This window comes from Cryptomeria japonica, chromosome 11 (assembly GCF_030272615.1).
Source record: "Cryptomeria japonica chromosome 11, Sugi_1.0, whole genome shotgun sequence".
NCBI classification, from domain to species: domain Eukaryota; kingdom Viridiplantae; phylum Streptophyta; class Pinopsida; order Cupressales; family Cupressaceae; genus Cryptomeria; species Cryptomeria japonica.
Window position 1 is genome coordinate 106,963,581 of NC_081415.1, and position 19,147 is coordinate 106,982,727.

Genomic DNA, 19,147 nt, shown 5'->3' on the forward strand with positions numbered 1-19,147 from the left:
AAAAACCTTTTACCTTCTAAAGGATCTAAGCATTTAAAAAAATAATTATGAAACAATGAGCAGAGGTATCAAACATACAAGCAAACACACATAAGTGGCACATCACATAACACCGGATGTACGAGGAAAACCCAATGTGGGAGAAACATCTGCAAGAATAGTTGTTGGAGTCTACTGCTCCAATCCAACCTCATAATGAATAATAGTTACAATGAGTTTTAGGGCACCAACCCAAGGAGCACCAACCCCTAATATTCTGAGCACCAAGTCAAGGAGCACCAACCCCTAGTATTCTCAGCACCAACCCCTAGTATTCTCAGCTCCAACTCAAGGAGCACCAACCCTTGATTTTATGAGCTACAACTTAAAGGACCATCTACCCCTGCTCTGAGCACCCACTCAGAGTTTACAATAAGTATAGATTCTTGATTACAAATTAGATACCCCACTACAAATGGAGGTTTGTACCACCTTACTAGATTTCTTCTGTCTTTCCTTTCTCTCTCTCTGCCCTCTACACTTCGTTATGTTCTACTTTTCTTCAATTATGATTTTTTTGTTTCTGCTAGTAACTATCTCTACTCTATCCTATATATCTCTTTCTGATCTATGCTCTCTATATGTCTTCTACTCTAATCAGTTACCTACTCTACCTTTAGGCCTTGACTCAACACCTTACTGCTTATTGTTGTCTTGACTTTCCACACTTTGATAACTAAACTTTTTTGCTTCTCTATCTCTGTCTCTATTCAGATCTTTTTCATCCTTTAGTACTTGACTACAACACCTTATTCACTTCACCCAACAAAAATAACTACTAGTGTAGGTGTTGCCTCCCCAAATGTCTCAGTCAAATCAAATTAACTACCCTATATAAACAACTTTGCATCAAGGAATGTTTTTAATTCCACTTGGAGTAATTCATTCTTGTCTTGACATGAATCAGATGTAATTTTCCTTCTTAGATTGAGCACACACATTAAGTGAATCTTTTTTGTTTACTTCTTTTTGGTCTCTATATTGTTCACCTTCTTTATTAGGTTGCTGTCTTTAGTAAACTTGATTTGCCCAGTGAATCTGATCCAATCACCATAGATCATCTTGATCCCATCAAACACCTACAAAAGATCTGGTGTTAATGTGTTCTTCATGCTCTTTCAACCTACCCTCCTAGGATCGACAACCACCTCATTAAATCGACCTTGACCTCTGTAAGAACCAACCTCAACATATCATAACTCATTGTCATCCACTTGGTAGCGACATATATTTTCTTTTTGCATCCACATTACTTAGTTAATGTCGCTCAGCAACCACATCAGCCTCTACATCTATCGACATGCATCCATGACATCAAATTTTTTGTTCCCCATTTTAGGTCTGAACTGCTACAATGAAATGATGTGAAACAATTTAAAAACAAGTTTCAATCTCCACCGTAGATCTGCCTCAAGGTTGGAAAATCAAACAGTCTTCATAAGTCAAACTGATTTTGACCTCTGTGTATGCAAAAGACCTCACTCTTAGCCAATTACAAAGCTCTGCGTCAGTCCTGCCTTACAACTCATCTCTGCAGCTCCATCTTCTACCTTGACTGCTTAGCATGGACACGTGGAAGCATTGCGTGATGCTGAGGTGATAAACATCCATGCAAATTTTTATTGTGGGAACACGAGAATCATCAGATCTATTCAGACTTTATCTTCTCTAGTGTGGTGACCATCAACCTTAACAGCATAAGAACTGAGCGCCTTTTTGATGCGATTAAGACATAGTCGTCCGATTAACCCATGTGCAGAATTATTGTACCTTTAGTTACCCGGGCTATAACTTACTTCTGCTGTCTTAGGACTTAATAAAATTTAGGCCGAACATTAATATGCTGAGGCAAAGGGACCCACCTATTGGGAAATAAAAATAAAGTGCTAGGAATTAGGAAAATAACAAAAGATCGACCAAGGAGATTAATGCCTAGCAAAAAGACATGGCCCCGTATAATGATAGGATGACCCTTGGCATAAATGGAAAAAAGTACCTCAAAAAAATAACAGATTGAAGGGTTTTTAATACAGTCTAGATTAAAACGCATAAAACCTAAACCCTAGGCTTAAGAGCAATAAAAGAGAACAAAATGGATGGAACATAGCAACGATTGGAAATTGCAATTTTTGGTCATGACACATCTGTATTTTGTCTAACCTTCAATATCTTCACAACCTTGATCACTGTACAACCCTGATCACTCTGCAACCTGCAACCTTGGTTTCTCTGCAACTTCTTGACATCATTAACAATAATGCCTACAATCTCCCCCTTTGGCATTGATGTCAACACATATAGACATCTCTTTCTCCCCCTTTGACAACAACGACAAAGGGGCCTGCTATAGACTGTTATGTTACTTCTAAGAGCAACAACATGAATACTTGTCATCACTCACATCTATAGATTCCACTAGATGAACCATTATTACAATATAAAAAAACAACATCAATACTGCTTACAAAAATTTTGGAACTCCCCCTGAGACAAACATGAGGTTCAAGGATAAGAAGTGTAAAGAAATTTACTCCCCGTGAACCATAAAATTCATAAGAATGATTTTAAGTGCTAGAAGAAGGTGGAAGGACACCCAATTTTTGTCTCAGATATTCATCGCTGTCTTTAGGCAGTGGTTTGGTGAAAATGTATGCAACCTACTCACTAGTGGGAATATATTCAACTTTTACCTATTTCTCTGCAACCTTCTCCCTATGAAAATAATACTTAATTGCTATGTGTTTTGTCCTTGAGTGCATAACATGGTTCTTGGATATCTTGATTGCACTTGAATTATCACACATGATGGGAATATGATCCAAAAAATCTACCTAAATATCCTTTAAGGTCTATTTCATCAATAGTACTTGAGAACAACATGTGGCAACATCGATATAATCTGCTTCAGTTGTGCCATGAAACCAACCTGTCACCAAGAAACAATGCTCCACCACTGGTGCTCTTCCTGTCATCTATGCAACCTGCCCAATAAACATTGGTATATGCTGGCAAAGTGAAATATCCTTTCTTTGAATACCACAAGCCATAACTAAGTGTTCCCTGCAGATATTTAAAGATTCTTCTAACAACATTTACATGTGATTCTTTGGAGCAGCTTGAAATCTTGCTACCATGTACACTGCTTGCACAATATCTGTCCTTGAAGTTGTTTGGTACAACAAACTACCAATTTGATCAACACTAGGTGACTCATCATCTTTGCTCAACTTGCATCCTGTCACCATGGAAGTACTAACCGGTTTGTTGTTTTCCATGTGAAATTTCTTCAACATGTCTTTAGCATACTTTGTTTGAGAAATGAATATGCCCTTATTATTCTATGATATTTGCAAACCAAGAAAATATGAGAACTCTCCAAGCATGGACATCTCAAACTCTAACTGCATTTGAACAAATTCTTTGCAAAAAACATCTTTGTTTCCTCCAAAAATGATGTCATCTATATATACCACAACTATGATCATGTGGTCTCCATCAACCTTGACATATAAGTTTCTATTAGCATTTCACTTTCTAAAAAATAGAGAGTACCGAAAAATACTAGAAGACGAGCTCACAAACGCCACCAAGGAGAAGCCAAAGGGGATCCTCACAAGAAAACTCCAAGAAGAAATAATCTCACCGCTAAAGACACACCACCAAAACAAACCCCAAGATGGTTGAATAGCAGAAAGGCCAAAGAAGATATGTCTCTCCTCAAAGAAATACTAACTCAGCCCACCACACCTCAGAGACTGTCCACTAAAGAAAATCAAACATGCATCATCGCAGAAGCCACGTGCACCACTTAGGCCAACACCAAAACATGCAAACATGGTAGAGCACAACCCACACAAGCATCTGCAAAGGCCGAAAATAATAGGTGGGGAAGAAAGCAGAATATAAACCAAGAATCCCATAACCCCATCAACTATGAAGCCATCATCTCTGACCAAATTAATATCAAAGATTACGCAACCATGCACAACTCGGACCAAACACAAACCCATCACCACACGAAGGAGAGCACCAACCACAGGAGCGCAAATGACTAAGAGAGTAGGGTCAATGACTCCCACTACCACCTCCACAACTGCTTCTCCTGCAACAAACACTACAAAAAGAGAAACAACAGGCATTGTAGAGAACCAAGAAGAAAACAAAACCCGCAGAACCACGGGAGGAAGGGGCAACTAGAATTGTCAATGACTCCCATTAAACCACCTCCACAACTGCTTCTCCTGCAACAAATTCTAAAAAAAAAGAAGCAACAGGCATTGCAGAGAACCAAGCAGAAAATAAAAACCGCAGACCCATGGGAGGAAGGGGCAACTAGACCATGCCCAACACAACACACACCATTCCTGCAACAAACCACACCATCTCTAGCAATGAACCTCTAGGAATAGCCATCCCTGCAACAAAGCAAGCCTTGCCATCTCCATCATCTTTAGAATCGACCTCCTCCTCCCCTGAGGAAACCCTAGCACCTCCACAACCACTTCTCCTACCTTTTCTCATTTCAAACTCGATGTCCAGTAAGTTCCTACTAAATTCTCAGTGATAGTTAATCCTAAGCTTCTCAAGTAAATTATTTTCTTTTACTAGAGGGTTGTGACAGGCTAGTCCTCTCTCCCTTTCTATTCATTAGAAGGGTTGAAGCCTTGGTGTGGTGTATTTGGATGCTTAGGGAAGAAGGTAAATGGATGAGAATTAAAGTGACATTTGGATTTGAGGTTGTGGCACACCATGGGGGTTTCAATGGCTATGCATTATTATATCACATGCATTCATATTGTGGGGTTTAATATCCCAAAAATTGACAACAATATATTGCTTATTTGGTGAAAATAGGGGGGTTTTTAATTCGGGCTATGAAAAAATGTAATATCTAGTGAAAATAGGGGGGTTTGTAATTTGAATTGTGTATTGGGAGAGGGTGTCAAAAAAGGAGTTTAGACACTAAGTGAAGCCCTTGTGTGACACACCAACAATTTGCTAATGACACCATGTTATTTGGCAATGCATATCTAAGGGAGGCGAGGGTCATTCATTCCCTCTTGGATTCATGTTATAGGGCATCTAGCCAAAGCATCCATTGGAAGAAGTCTGAGGTATTTTTTCTCAACACTCAACTAAGCCTACACAAAGATATTGCAAGGATTTTGGATCTTAGGTTGCCAATGTTCTAGGTAGATTCTTTAGAATGCCCCTATTTGTAGAGGCCAAAAAAATAAAATTTGGGGACCTCAATAAACAAGTTCCAAGAATAGAATGGAAACTTGGAAAGGGAAGTGGCTTACCTTGAAAGGTAGGATTATCATGCTTAAATAAGTTCTTATTGCAATCCCTATTTACACAATGTCTTGCATGAAAAAACCAAAATCAACAGAGGATATCCTCATGAATAAATTATAAGGAAATTTCTTTGGAGTGGAATGGTAGAGTAGCTAAAATTACCTCTTATTTTTTAGGACAATATTTGCTCTCCAAAGGAGGATAGGGGGACTAACATTCAAGAACTAGCTACCATGAATCTGGTTATGGGGACAAAGTTGGTCTGGAATCCTTACACTTGTGAGGGCCAAAAGTAGTTTAAAATTACCAAAATGAAGTACTTGGATATAGATATTCCAATGGAAATCCTTTCTATCAAAGATCCACCGTAGAGATTGGTTGTGTGGAAATTTATCCAAGATTATAGAGACATCATAACAAAGCATATTACTTGGGAAATCAAAGATGGAAGGAGTGCCTCCTTTTGAGTAGATTCATGGGAACAATACAAACCACTTGCAAATAATCCTAATCTGGAGATTTTAAAAAATGAAACTACATAGGTTTGGAGGAGAGGATTTAGAGACTATAGGGAGATAGTAGAAATCAATGGCTACCACCAATGGAGGTGGTAGTTACTTCAAACTATCAATGCTTCCATTAATTAGAAAAAGGATTTGCAAAAGATTCTACAAAATAAAGTTTTCATTCCCTCGGTTGAGGATGATACAACTAGATGGTGCAGCTTGAAGACATGTGAGTATATAGAGAAATTGGGGTATAATTAAAGAAGCAACAATGACAAAACAAAACTAGTTGACTTATCTTTTTTGAAATAAGAACTACCTCAAGGCTACCATTTTTGCTTAAATGGCTATTTAAAAATTATTTTGATGGAAGAAAGGTTAAAAAAGCTTGGCATTCAAGGAGTCGATAGATGTGTGCTATGTAAGGCAAGTGAAGCAAATATTGATCACTTACTACTATCATGCCTGTACTCAAAATATTGTTGGAAATACATTTTGTCAAAATCTAATTATCAATGATCACTCCTTCAAGACATTAGTGAATGGTTCATAATGTGGCCTACTAAGGAAAGCTTTGTTTGTAGGCCTATGGAAAATAATTTTTGCAACTATCATTTGGGAATTATGAAAAGAAAACAATTGAAATATCTTCTAAAAAAAGAAATGAATAAATAAATTCGAGTAGGGAAGATTGAGAGCTCATTGAATCAGTGAATAGTACAATTAGAAACTAGAATCTAGATAAAAATATTTTCACTAATTGGGATGATGAGATGACTAAGTCCTTCCCCAGTCTTAAAGCACCCCTCATTAATGGGTTGAGAAAGGTTGATCTTTCTCACGATCCATGGGATGGTGTTGTGTAGAATGAACTTGAAATTGTATGGGTAAAAGTTAATTTTGATGGGGCTTCAAGAGACAATCTTGGTCCATGTGGGTTGGATGTGTGGTGCGAGATCATATGGGAAAAATTCTTGGAGAGAAGGTATAATATCTTGGAGAAATGATAAACAACATAGAGGAATTATAAGTTTCTTTGTTAGGCTTAAAATGTTCGTTGGGCTTGAAAGTTGATCAATTGCATTTGGAAGGTGATTGCTTAATAATTATTAATGTTATTAATAAAAAATCGATTGGTTAAAACCAATTCAATATATTATAAATAAATGTGTTCAATTCAAAATAATATGGTTTATTGTGAGGGTTATATCTTAGAGATGAACTTTCTAAAATAGTAGCTGAGTAAGAATCACATGCCATGTAAGAAATACTCTTATTAGGCTGGAGTCTATAGTTGTTGAGTATGTTCCATATGCCATATTAGATATATCTTCATCAAGCTAGCATCTCTTATTATATTTGTTGGTGGGTGATAATGGGACTGGGATGACAAGTGACTAAACCATTTTTCTTAAGTCCTAGGACTACAAGCCATTGAAAATTTCATATACAACCTGGTGGTCTTATGTAATGGTGAAAATTTTGAGAGGATGGTGATATGTTGGCTGATCCTCTAACCCAAAAATCAAGATATAATTTAAACAAAGTCTTGATAGTATATATTCTCATGAAATGCTCAAATGCATTTAACGCCCCTACTTTCAGTAGATTTTGCAGCATTTAATGTGACAGGGCTGGCCTAAAATTGTGGTCATAGACATGAATCATTGAGATAGAAGCGCATTTAAGGATGATTCTAGATTGGTATTTCTTATTTATTGCATCTAGAAGTTCTTAATGATTCACCTTTCTTATAGAGTGAGTGTTGGTAGTTTAATGATGAGTAAGGTTACTCCATTATGCGTGGAGTCGAAGAAGATGAAAATGTCCTTTTTAGGTGAGGTGTTCAAGAAACATTTGAAGAATACCCTTATTTTTGTTGGTAATATGAAGCCCAACCATTTCAGTTGATACTATGGTTGTTGATCTTCTTATTCAAAGAATCTTCTCCTTATATATATGTTTTCATCTTCCTATTGTGATGTATTTTTTTGGATAGAGATTAATAATAATTCCCGTGCTCTTGAATGTGGACGTAGGCATTTGTTGAACAACTATAAACACTGTGTCAATCTTCTCTGTGTAAATTTATTTTCTGTGTCTTTCTGTTGTTTTAATTTTTTATTATCTCTTCAATTGGTATCAGAGCTCGGGTGAAGCTGTTTGGAATTCATTAAAGAATTTCCAAAACAATGGAGGAAGTGAAGATAAAGAAATTCGGAGGGCAGAATTTCAGCCTATGGAAAGTATAGATGGAGTCACTATTAATTAAACAAGATCTTTCCCTCGCACTTGAAGGGAAATCTAAGAAACTGATTTCAATGATGGATGAAGATTAAGAAAAGATGGACAAGAAAGCAAGGGCAACAATTTTTCTTTCACTATCCAATAATGTTCTTTTCAATGTCACAACTGAAAAGACAACAAAGGATTTATGGGATAAACTTGTAGCCATTTATAAAATGGCATTAGCTACAAACAAAGTTTTTATCATGAAAAATTTATATAGTCTAAAGATGAGGGAATGAGGGATTATAGAAAATAATCTCAACAAATTTAATACCCTTATCAATCAAGTGATTTCAGCTGGAATGATGCAAGATGATGAGAACAAACCTATCTTATTGTTGTGTTCTTTACCAAGTATCTAGGATGGAGTTGTGACCGTAATAAGCACTTCAGTGTCTGACAAAAATAAATTGGTTTTTGATGATGTTGTAGCAACTCTTGTCAGCGAGGATATGAAAAGAAAGAATCAAGAGCTTGCATCTGGTGACGCCTTAACTGTGGTGAGTGCTGGCCATAGGGGAAGAAGTCATGATAGAGGTTGAAATAATTTTAGAAGGAGATCCAAGTCTACTAAAAGATCAAAAGTTTAAGGCGAGAAATGGAGAATGATGGTTTTGTGGTAAGGCTGGGCATACAAAGAAAAATTGTCCATCTTACAAGAAGGCACAAGAGAAGGTGCAGGATAGTGAAGCCAACACCGCCTATGACAAAGACGACAGTGTTCTAGCTATTTCAACCAATGAACCCACTTCAGATTCATGGGTGCTTGATTCTAGTGCATCCTACCATACCACTTTATGCACAGAGGCATTCATAGACTACCAAGAAGGTCAATTTGGAAATGTCTTTCTAGATGATAATAAAGCTTCTAAAATTATTAGCAAAGGTGACATTTTGTTACCACTCTAAGGTGGAAAACAATGGTTAATAGATGTTAGACGTGTCCCAAAATTGAATAGAAATTTGATATCCATTGATCAACTTTTTACACAAGGATTTCATGTTAATTTTCTTTTGGATACTTGGAAGGTAACCCAGGGAACCATGTTGATTGCCAAGGGCGACAAATTGGCCAGCCTCTAAGTATTTGAGGGTCACGGTGAAGTGAGAGTTGCAATGATGGTTGAAGACAATGAAGCAGGCCTTTGGCATCAAAGGCTTGGACATATAAGCAAGAAAGGGCTCAATGTTATGCTTATAAGGAATCAACTTCTGGATCTCAAAGTTGTGGATTTATCTTTTTGTGAACATTGCTTTTATGGCAAACAAAAGTGAGTCAAATTTTTGAAGGGTGGATGTGACATGAGATCAACCCCATTGGAACTAGTAAATTCAGACATCTTTCATCTGACCGAGGTAACTTCTTTAGGAGGTGCAAATTATTTTGTCACTTTCCTTAATGATTGTACAAGGAAAGTTTGGATTTATATGCTTTCTAGAAAATCACAAGTATTTCTAAATTCCAAGATTTTAAAGCTCTTGTTGAAAATTAGAGTGGACACAAAATCAAATATTTACAAATAGGTAATGGAGGAGAATTTTGTTCCTCAGAGTTTGATAGTTTCTGTGTAGATAATGGTATTTGCAGGGTTAAAATTGTTCACTTTACTCCTCAAGAGAATGGGGCAGCTGAAAAACTCAGTAGAACAATTCTTGAGAAGGCTCGATGCATGCTTCTAATGCTGGTCTAGGCAAAGAATTTTGGGCCGAAGCATGCAATAGAACAGTGTATTTAGTTAACCAGAGTCCTTCATCTCTCTTGGATTTTGATATTTCAGAGGAGGAATGGCTGGGAAAAAGAGTTTCATACTCACATCTCCGGGTTTTTGGATGTGAAGCTTTTGCACATGTTCCTAAGAAAAGAAGGACTAAATTAGATCCCAAATCATTGAAGTGTATATTTGTTGGGTATGGCAAAGATCATTTTGGGTTCAAGTTGTGGAGTTTAGTTGATAAAAAAAATTATTTGAAGTAGAGATGTTATCTTTGATGAGCAGACCTTTCCTTCCCTGCAATCACCATTGGTAGAAACCAAGGATTATGTTCCTTTATCCACATTTACAAATACTCATACCCAAAGAAATGCAGGCAATTTACAGCACGATAGTCCAAGTGGTATCCTCCAGTCCAGGCCATCACCTACCTTTGTTTTGTCACCCCTACCTATTCACATGCCATCCTCTGCATTGAGTATTATGGCCACTAATCATAATGAGAAAACAAAAGTTTTTGATACCCACGTTTCTCCCTTGTAGCCACCGGTATCATCCCACTGGGATTCCCCTCTTTTTCCCTTGAATTTCTTTGCCCTAGAACTGACTATAGACATTATTTGTTTCCCTTAACAAAGTGAATTAATGTCTAGAGGAGGCATTGTGGTAGGTTTGGATGCCATGGTTGATGCCCCCCTCAACATGACATTGTGTGGGACCTTTGATGGACCCTATTTTTTGCCATGTCTTGGTTCACATATTGTCAGTGTTGAACATAGAGGGGAGTTTGCACAACCTGTTGTTTGTGCCAAAATTATATTTAGGGGAGCCCACAAATTTTGATGAAGAGCAGTAGCTTAACTAGACTCGTGGTCATTCCTGTGTCAAATTCGAAGGTAGGTTTCATAATTTGCAACGCCAAACAGACCATGGTGTCATACAGGATTCAGGGAACCCCTCATCCACAAGGGTGGGAATTTAGAACACAAGAGGAAACATTTATAAATTGTAGAGAAAGATCAAGAATGATGTTGGTAATTTGGGCACTAATGGAGGCCAAAATAAATTGAGTCAACAAAGTTGTGTTGGTGAATTGAGGAAATCTACTAGATAGAGAAAACCTCCCACTAAATTTACTGATTATGAGCTCCTATTTTTAGAGGAAGAAAAGCCAACATTGTTGGTATCTAATCAGGTAGAACTAGTAAATTTCAAAGATTCCTGCAATCTTGTTGATCATGACAAGTGGAGGATTTCAATGAAAGAAGAAATGGATTCATTGGAGCCAAATCACACTTGGGATCTAGTGAAGCTCCCTCCTGGTCGAAGTTCCTTGAGGAATTGTTGGGTTTATAAATTAATAGAAGACTTGATGGATACAGGAAATGATATCATGCGAGATTGGTTGACAAGGGGTATTCTTAGAAGAAAGGAGTCAATTTTGATGAATTGTTTTTGCCAATTGTGAGAATGACTATAATCAGGCAGTTTTGGGTTTAGTGGCTATGTGAGATCTTGAGCTTGAAAAGATCGATGTCAAAACTAAGTTTCTTCATGGGGATGTGGAAGAGGAATTATATTTTTAGCAGCTTGAAGGCTTCATCAAACCGAGGCAAGAAAAATTATTTTGTAGATTGAAATGAAGTTTGTATGGGCTCAAACAAGCCCCGAGGTAGTGGTACCTCAAGTTTGATTGGTTCATGGGTGAGCATAATTTTGTTCATTGTTAATCTGATTCTTGCATTTACTATAATAAACTTGATGATGGTTAATTTTTCGTACTCTTACTTTATGTTAATGACATGTTAGTCATTGGTTCTAGCATGAAAGTAGTTCAGGATTTGAAGGTACTTTTGTCTCAACAATTTTCAATGAAGGATTTAGGGGCAATGAAAAGAATACTTGGCATGTATATAATTAAGGATAGGCAAAAAAAAGAACTCAAGATATCTCAAGAAAAATATATTCTCAAAGTTTTGGATAGGTTTGTAATGAAGGATGCCAAGGCAATTGGCACTCCTTTAGCTAATCATTTTCATTTATCCTTCACCATGTGTTCGATTTCATGAAATGCATCCCTTATTCCTTTGCGGTTGGCAGTCTCATGTATGCCATGGTCTCTACTCGTCCAGATATTTCTCATGCAATGGGAGTTGTGAGTAGATTGATGAGAAATCCCGATAAACCCCATTGGGAGGCTGTCAAATGGATATTAAGGTATCTTAAAGGTACTATAGATTATGTCTTGTGTTTTGGTGGGAGTAATGTTTAGTTACAAGGTTTTACTGATTCTGATTTTGCCAGAGATTTAGACAAATGTAGATCTACTATTGGTTATGTGTTTATATATGTTGGAGCTGCTATTAGTTGGTTTTCTAGGTTGCAACATATAGTTTCTCTCTCTTCCCCCCAAGTTGTATCAAATACATGACGCTCTCTGAAGGTGCGAGGGAAATGATTTGGTTATGATAGTTATTCAATGATTTGAGGTGTGATTGTGTTCTATTTTGTGATATTCACAGCACCATTTTTATGACTTACAATCATTCATCTCAGCATTGCTCCAAGAATATTGACGTACATGTTCATTTCATTTGTCAAGTGATTGAAAAGAGCAGTTACAGGTTGCAAAAATTGAAACAAATGTCAATCCGACCGATGTCTTGACCAAAGTCATTTCCAAAGAGAAGTTCGACTTTTGTAGGACTTCTCCTGGTATGGTTAAGATGTGATGATAATATTTGAGTGGGGGAATTAACTCGAAGTAGTAATCGATTGGACGTCAAGTGGGAGATTGTTGGTAATATGAAGCCCTACTATTTCACTTCATACAGTAGCTGTTGATCTTCTTATTCGAAAACTTTTCTCCTTATATATATGTTTTTAGCTTCCTGGTATGATGTATCCTTTTTGACAGAGATTAATAATAATTCCCTTTCACTTGAATGTCGATGTAGGCATTTGTAGAACCAATATAAACATTGTGTCAATCTTTTGAGTGTAAATTTATTTTCTATACCTTTCTACTATTTTATTTTTTTGTTTTCTCTTCAATTTTAGGTCATATCTTGGTCATTCATGCTATGGAGGTTATTATGGGCGATGAATTTCTGTGGGAAAGCCATAGACATAGGGTCAATTTTGATGTGTCTATTCATATTTCTGGCAACACTTATGGAGATCGGGAGCCTAAGGAAATGACAAGGTTGTGCCAAAAATTGATCAAAAAAATATTTTCTTGGCAACCTTGATGTTGTTCTTAAGAATTTTGATGAGGATAAGTGGCTCTTGCTCGCCAAGGATTACTGTAAGGTCCAACACAAGGGAAAAGAGGTGGGAAAGCTCCCATTTATTTCCTCAATGGATCTCTCTCTCTTTCTATGAAAGAAGGAACCAATTTCTTGGAACATCATGTTTCTAAAAATTTGATTGTTGGCGAACAATGAAGGGGAGGGTTGGATGTAGAATTATATAAGGTTTGAAGGCTTCATGAGTGATAAGGAGGAGGAAGAGTTTAGGACTGACATCAAAGAGGAAGGCAGTGATGCTACAATGGAGATTCTGAAGGAGGCATAAATTGTGGTGCATATTGACTGCATCCCAGGGTGCCCTGTGTAATCGAGGGTGATTGACTCCTTGCGTTCAATTTTGGTATGGTGTGATGAAATGGTCTCAGTATAGTTTTAATTAGTTTATTTTTTGGGGGTATAATGTGTATAGGTGAGTCTTCATTTTTTTATTTGGAGATATTTTGGGGGGTTGTTAGCTTTGTCAATAAAGGTGGTTGTAGATAGCTTTTTTGGCTGGATGATATCAGATAGTGGTTTTAGTTGGATAGTTTAAGGAATAATAGTTTCCAATTTTATGTAGAAACAATTTAATGATTTTTTGAAACTAATAGAAAGATGCAACCCCTAACCCCTAACTACTATTAATTGATAATTTTTTTTTAATAAATAATTATATAAGAATATATATGTGTGTGTGTGTGTCCACACACACACATGTATATGTATATGTATGCTGGGTAACTCACTTAATACATAAAAAACCTAGATACATAGTAAGAAAATACACTGATAGAAAAATCCATCTACAACTCTAATTTCAGTCTTTCTTTCGACATCCTTTGGTGAGAGAAGACCTTCATTGTCATTCAAAAATTGTTAAAATCCATCCACATTGTCTTTCTTCTCAACCCCTTTCTTAAAAAGGCTCCAAGATTTCTAAAATTTTGTCTTTTTCCTTCCAAATTAAGGTCCAATATACCCAACATGACCTTGTATTTGGGCATCATTGGAATCTTATCCACAACCACAACCACCGCAACATAACGTTCTCCCCTCACTGTTTTATCTACAACTCTTACCACCCACATGGTATAGCCAAGGATTTAGACCGCAGGAGTGAGACTTTCATACACTGCACACCATCAAGAACGTGGCCATTGGACCAGAAAGTGGTTCCAACAACATTAATGATTGCATCTCTGGCCTCTTCATCTGTCAAGTTGAAAAGATAATTTATTTGCTCTTTAGTAGTTTCTTTAGCACACTTGCAACAAATACCAAAAAGTTATGCAATTCTTGCCCTAAGTATGGATGCGAAATAAAGAGAGACACTTCCCACCAAACTTCTCTGCTTTTTAATAGCCTTTCCGATCACTTAGTTACTGTAATGATGCCAAAATTCTTGAATGTAACAAAGATGATAGAAAAGAGATTTAGTTTCAGTTACAAATCTATAGAGAATTCAATCCTCACCATTTTCTTTCTTACCAATCTAATCTCTGACTGCCAAAGCATTCTCTGCATTATAGCGACAACGCATCTTCACAAATCGAGCAAGCTATTTGAATCTAATCGTAAGACAAGGCACAAGATTCCTTGACTAAGTAGCCTAAAAAAGTAATTCACATGTTATATAATACGGGCATAGTTTATTGTCTATTCTGATGAAAACCATGAATTGTGATCCTCTAAAATCATTATAATATTAAAGGTCTCGAAAATAAAATTCCACATGTGCAATTCATACAACTCAATTAAATGTGTCTCGCTCCCAAATAACTGACTAACCTTTGTGTTATAATCGTGACATTTTTGGAACCAGATTAGCTACAACTCAATTCATACTTTCAAAATAGCCCTTTCCAAATCCATTTGTATAGTATCACGTGTCCACACCAGAACTACCACACCAAATTGTGAACCCATTCTTATGACCACGAAGCAAGCAGTAATCTAATAAAATCAAAGGAAATATGAAAATAATATAATAAAATATATATTTTATTATATAAATATAATTCTAAATATAATATATAATATGTTATATACTGATTGTATGTTACAATATATTTATATTTAATAATTTATATATTAAATAAACTTATATTATATTTAATTAATTGATTTTAAATACAATACATAATATATTTATTCTATATTTATATTTAATAATTTTTATTTATAAATACAAAAGTTCAACCTAAAACTAACTATAACTCTAAGTTAGCCATAAATATAATTAGTCATATATTAGTAATTTATTACTAGCATACCTATATTTTTAGAAATTTAAGTGAAGTATGGTGAGAGATATCAAGTTTGAAAATATGGAATATTTATATGTTCAATGATAAAGTATGAAGTGCAATTAAATTCAAACTAAACATCTAAATAAAGTATGCCGAGAGATATCAAGTTTGAAAATATGGGTTATTATCAAGTTTGAAAATATGGAATATTTATATGTTGAATGATAAAGTATGAAGTGCAATTAAATTCAATAATCGATGATGTTTTAAATTTAATTTTGGTTAAATTTAAATTAATTATAATTAAATTGAGATAAAGGCAATATCACACTTTTTAGAGGTATAATAAAAACATTTATAAAATATTATGCAAATTAAAATATTGAAATCATTTATCAAAATGATTTCTAAAAAATGGAAAAAAATTCACTGATTAATCATTCACAAAGTAGTAATAAGTGTTTTTGATTAAGGATAAAACAGGTTTTGAGGGGGACTTGAAACCCTCAGATTTTACCAAGATCTGGAACCCACAATACAACGCTGCCAAGAAAGATAATCTTAGAAAATTAGCAGCCCAACCTCAACCATGATAGAAAGGCCAGTGCCTATCTCATGCACAAGGGTTTTAACCAGGCCTTGTTAACCTTCAACAGGTACCATGGGTGTTTCCAATCACACATAACCTTCATAAACACCAGATTGTAGCATATAACCATGCATTCCCAATTTGGACACAAAGGGTTTTGATAGGCTCCCCTAACCTTCTAATGGATCCCAAAACTAGTAGCATAGGGTTTTTAACAAAACTTGATCCTAACCAAAAACTACAGCTGGCCAGACTGGGCCCTTCAAAACTAGTAGCTTCCAACCTTCCTATGGGTTTTATAAGGTTCCCACAACCTAAAAATGAGTTTTCCTAGGCTCCCAAAACTTGAAACAAAAGGATCAGGCAACAAAATAGCTGGCCCCAGATATAACCTAGAGGGTTTTGACAAGCTCCCTCAACCCACAAAACAAGCTAGGAGACTAGAAAAGAATATACCCAAACTCTTCCTCGGAGATGAATTTACAAGTCCTTCTTGTATCTAATGATCTTGTGAGATATGGACCAGCTCTGATACCATGTGAGATTTTGCCAAGATCAAGAGGCAATGGAAAGCACAAATAAGAGAGACAAAATATATGATAGAAATAAACTATATTCTATCAAGAGAAAATCCTAATCAACTGGATCATCAATTGTTACATACAATAAATATGAGCTTGCTTATATAGGCAAGGCTATATGGATATGTGAGCACACAAAGATGGCATGTGGCTCAATAAGAAACAAGGGTAGGTAGGAAATAGGTGGGGATAGGTAGGAGAAACAATATAATAGTCCACATGAGGTAGATCACCCACTGAATGTGGAGTGTAACAACAAGATCAGCGCCATAAAGGGTGGAAATTCTCCTACACATACTATTCCAATGTGGCACAAACACCCAAGTGTCTCATACCCAAACTACTATGAAATGCATTTCCTAAGTAAACTTAAGTAAGGTGTAATAATATCCAAGATGAATAATTATTTACACCAACGACCCCCTTAAGTGCAACTTAGGGGAATGCACTAAAGTCTACAATGCAACTAAGCAATGCAAGATGGGTCCCAGCTACGAGGCCATGTTAGGTACCCATGTACAAATGCAAATGCATGAAAACAATGCAAGGAAATCTCTCACAAAGCAGGGAAAGAGAGAAAAACCCAATGTGAAAAAAACCTCCCCCAAAAGAGAGATGAAAACTAGATACAAAGAACTCTCATAGAAGTATGTGAAGAACAAAACCCCATGTGAGGAAAAAGTCCCCCATATGAGAGAAGAAGAAGAGAGACTAGGAAGCCCCCCCTCAATGTGGAATCTGCACCAATGATAGAAGCTCGATGATGAATGAAGAAACTTCTCCACAAATGTCGAATCACGTTCCTCCCCTTAGGAAGAAACAAAACCAAAGGTGGATCCAAAAAGTCTCCCCAACCATGAAAGGAAGATGGAGAAAAAATACTCATGATGAAAGCAATCTCTAAAAGCTACTCAAGTGTCCCTATGTCGATGCTGAAAGGTACCCCCTCCAAAGGTGGTAAACTATGCCACACTGCTGAAAAAGGCACTCCAAGATCTAGTGGAGATGAATGTAGAACAATATCCAAAGACTCATATGTCTCCTCAAAAGATAAGGAGACCTCCTCCAAGTGTTGTACAAAAGTATCCACAATCATGTCAACCTCTAAAGATTGATCATGTAGAGAATGCACAAGAGGGTCAGAGTGATCCCTCGCAACAATCAAAGAAGGATCATCTTCATCAAAAAGAAGATGAATCTCATCAATGGTGTCTCCCAAATCTACAATGTACGAGTCCACAAACAAACCTATAATGTCTATCAAGTAGGCATCCCAATCAACTGAAGCTAGAAGACATGAAATATCTTGTTGCACTGAATCAGAAGAAGGCAAAATTATCGCACTGGTTACATCATCAGGTGCAATAGGTGGTGTGATATCAATAGAAGGAGATGAAATGTAAGGCTCAAGAACGGGGTCACATGTGAGAATCCCCAAGTTCAAATGCCCAAAGTTCTCCTCAAAATCCGAATCACCAACATATGAAGAACCAACCTTATCAATAGGACCAAAATCTGAAAAAGAGTACAACCGAGATGCATGATCAACCACCCCAGTTGCAGTGATAGCTCCACTCTTTAAGTCTCTAATGATAACTGAATTAGGTGTGAACTCCACAGTTTTCCTAGTTGCCCCATGTGTGATTTGATAGATGGAAAGAAGATTATTTGTCAAGTGAGGTACACACAACACATCATTGAAGGAGTTATCCCCAATGGAAATAGATCCTTTCCCAATAAAATCCATATATGTATGATTTCCCATCAAAATATGCGGCATGTGACAAGGCTCAAATGTACAAAACATAGACTGCGAAGATGCCATATAATGAGAAGCCCCTGAATCTAGAAGCCATCTCCCTAAATCATGACTTATAGTAGCACAAAGAGCTTGTCCCTTTCCTTTATCTATCCCAAAAGAGTGATCCTTTCCTTTATCCTTGGAAGAAGAAGCCGATGTAGACATTCTAGAAGGTAGGTTGATTCTATTCTTCTCAAGAAGATTCTTCAACTCATCAATATCCTTCTTATAACAATGATGTTCATCATGTCCTGACTTCTTGCAATATCCACAAAAAAAATTGTCCTTATATGATTTCCTCTTAGGTGAGAATGGGGAATCGCCTTGTTGTGGAGAGGAAGATTGTGCTCCATCTTGTTGTGGTTTAGACTTAGGTTTCTTTTTATTCTTTCCTTTTCTTTGATTACTTTGATTCCCTTTGTTAGCCACCAAAGCTTGTGACTTTGAAGATTTGAGAATCCCCATCGTGGTCAACTTAGATTGCTCAAGTATCAACATCTCCATGAATGAATCAAATGAGGGAGAAGTGTATGAGGAACCTTGAGCTAACTTATGGGTGTGAAAGCTAGATACAAAGGCTACATACTCTAAAGGAAGCTTGTCCAACAAGTTATAAACCAATTGAGCATCCTTTTTGTCAATTCCACAATCCTTTAGCTTTGCTCTTAGCTCAGTTGCTTTTGTAATCTTGGATTGTATCAAAATCTTTGGGATCCAAAGTTGTGAGTTCACTATCAAGCTTGTAGCCCTTAATCTCATCAACTTGACCATACAATTTCTTAAAAATATCCCT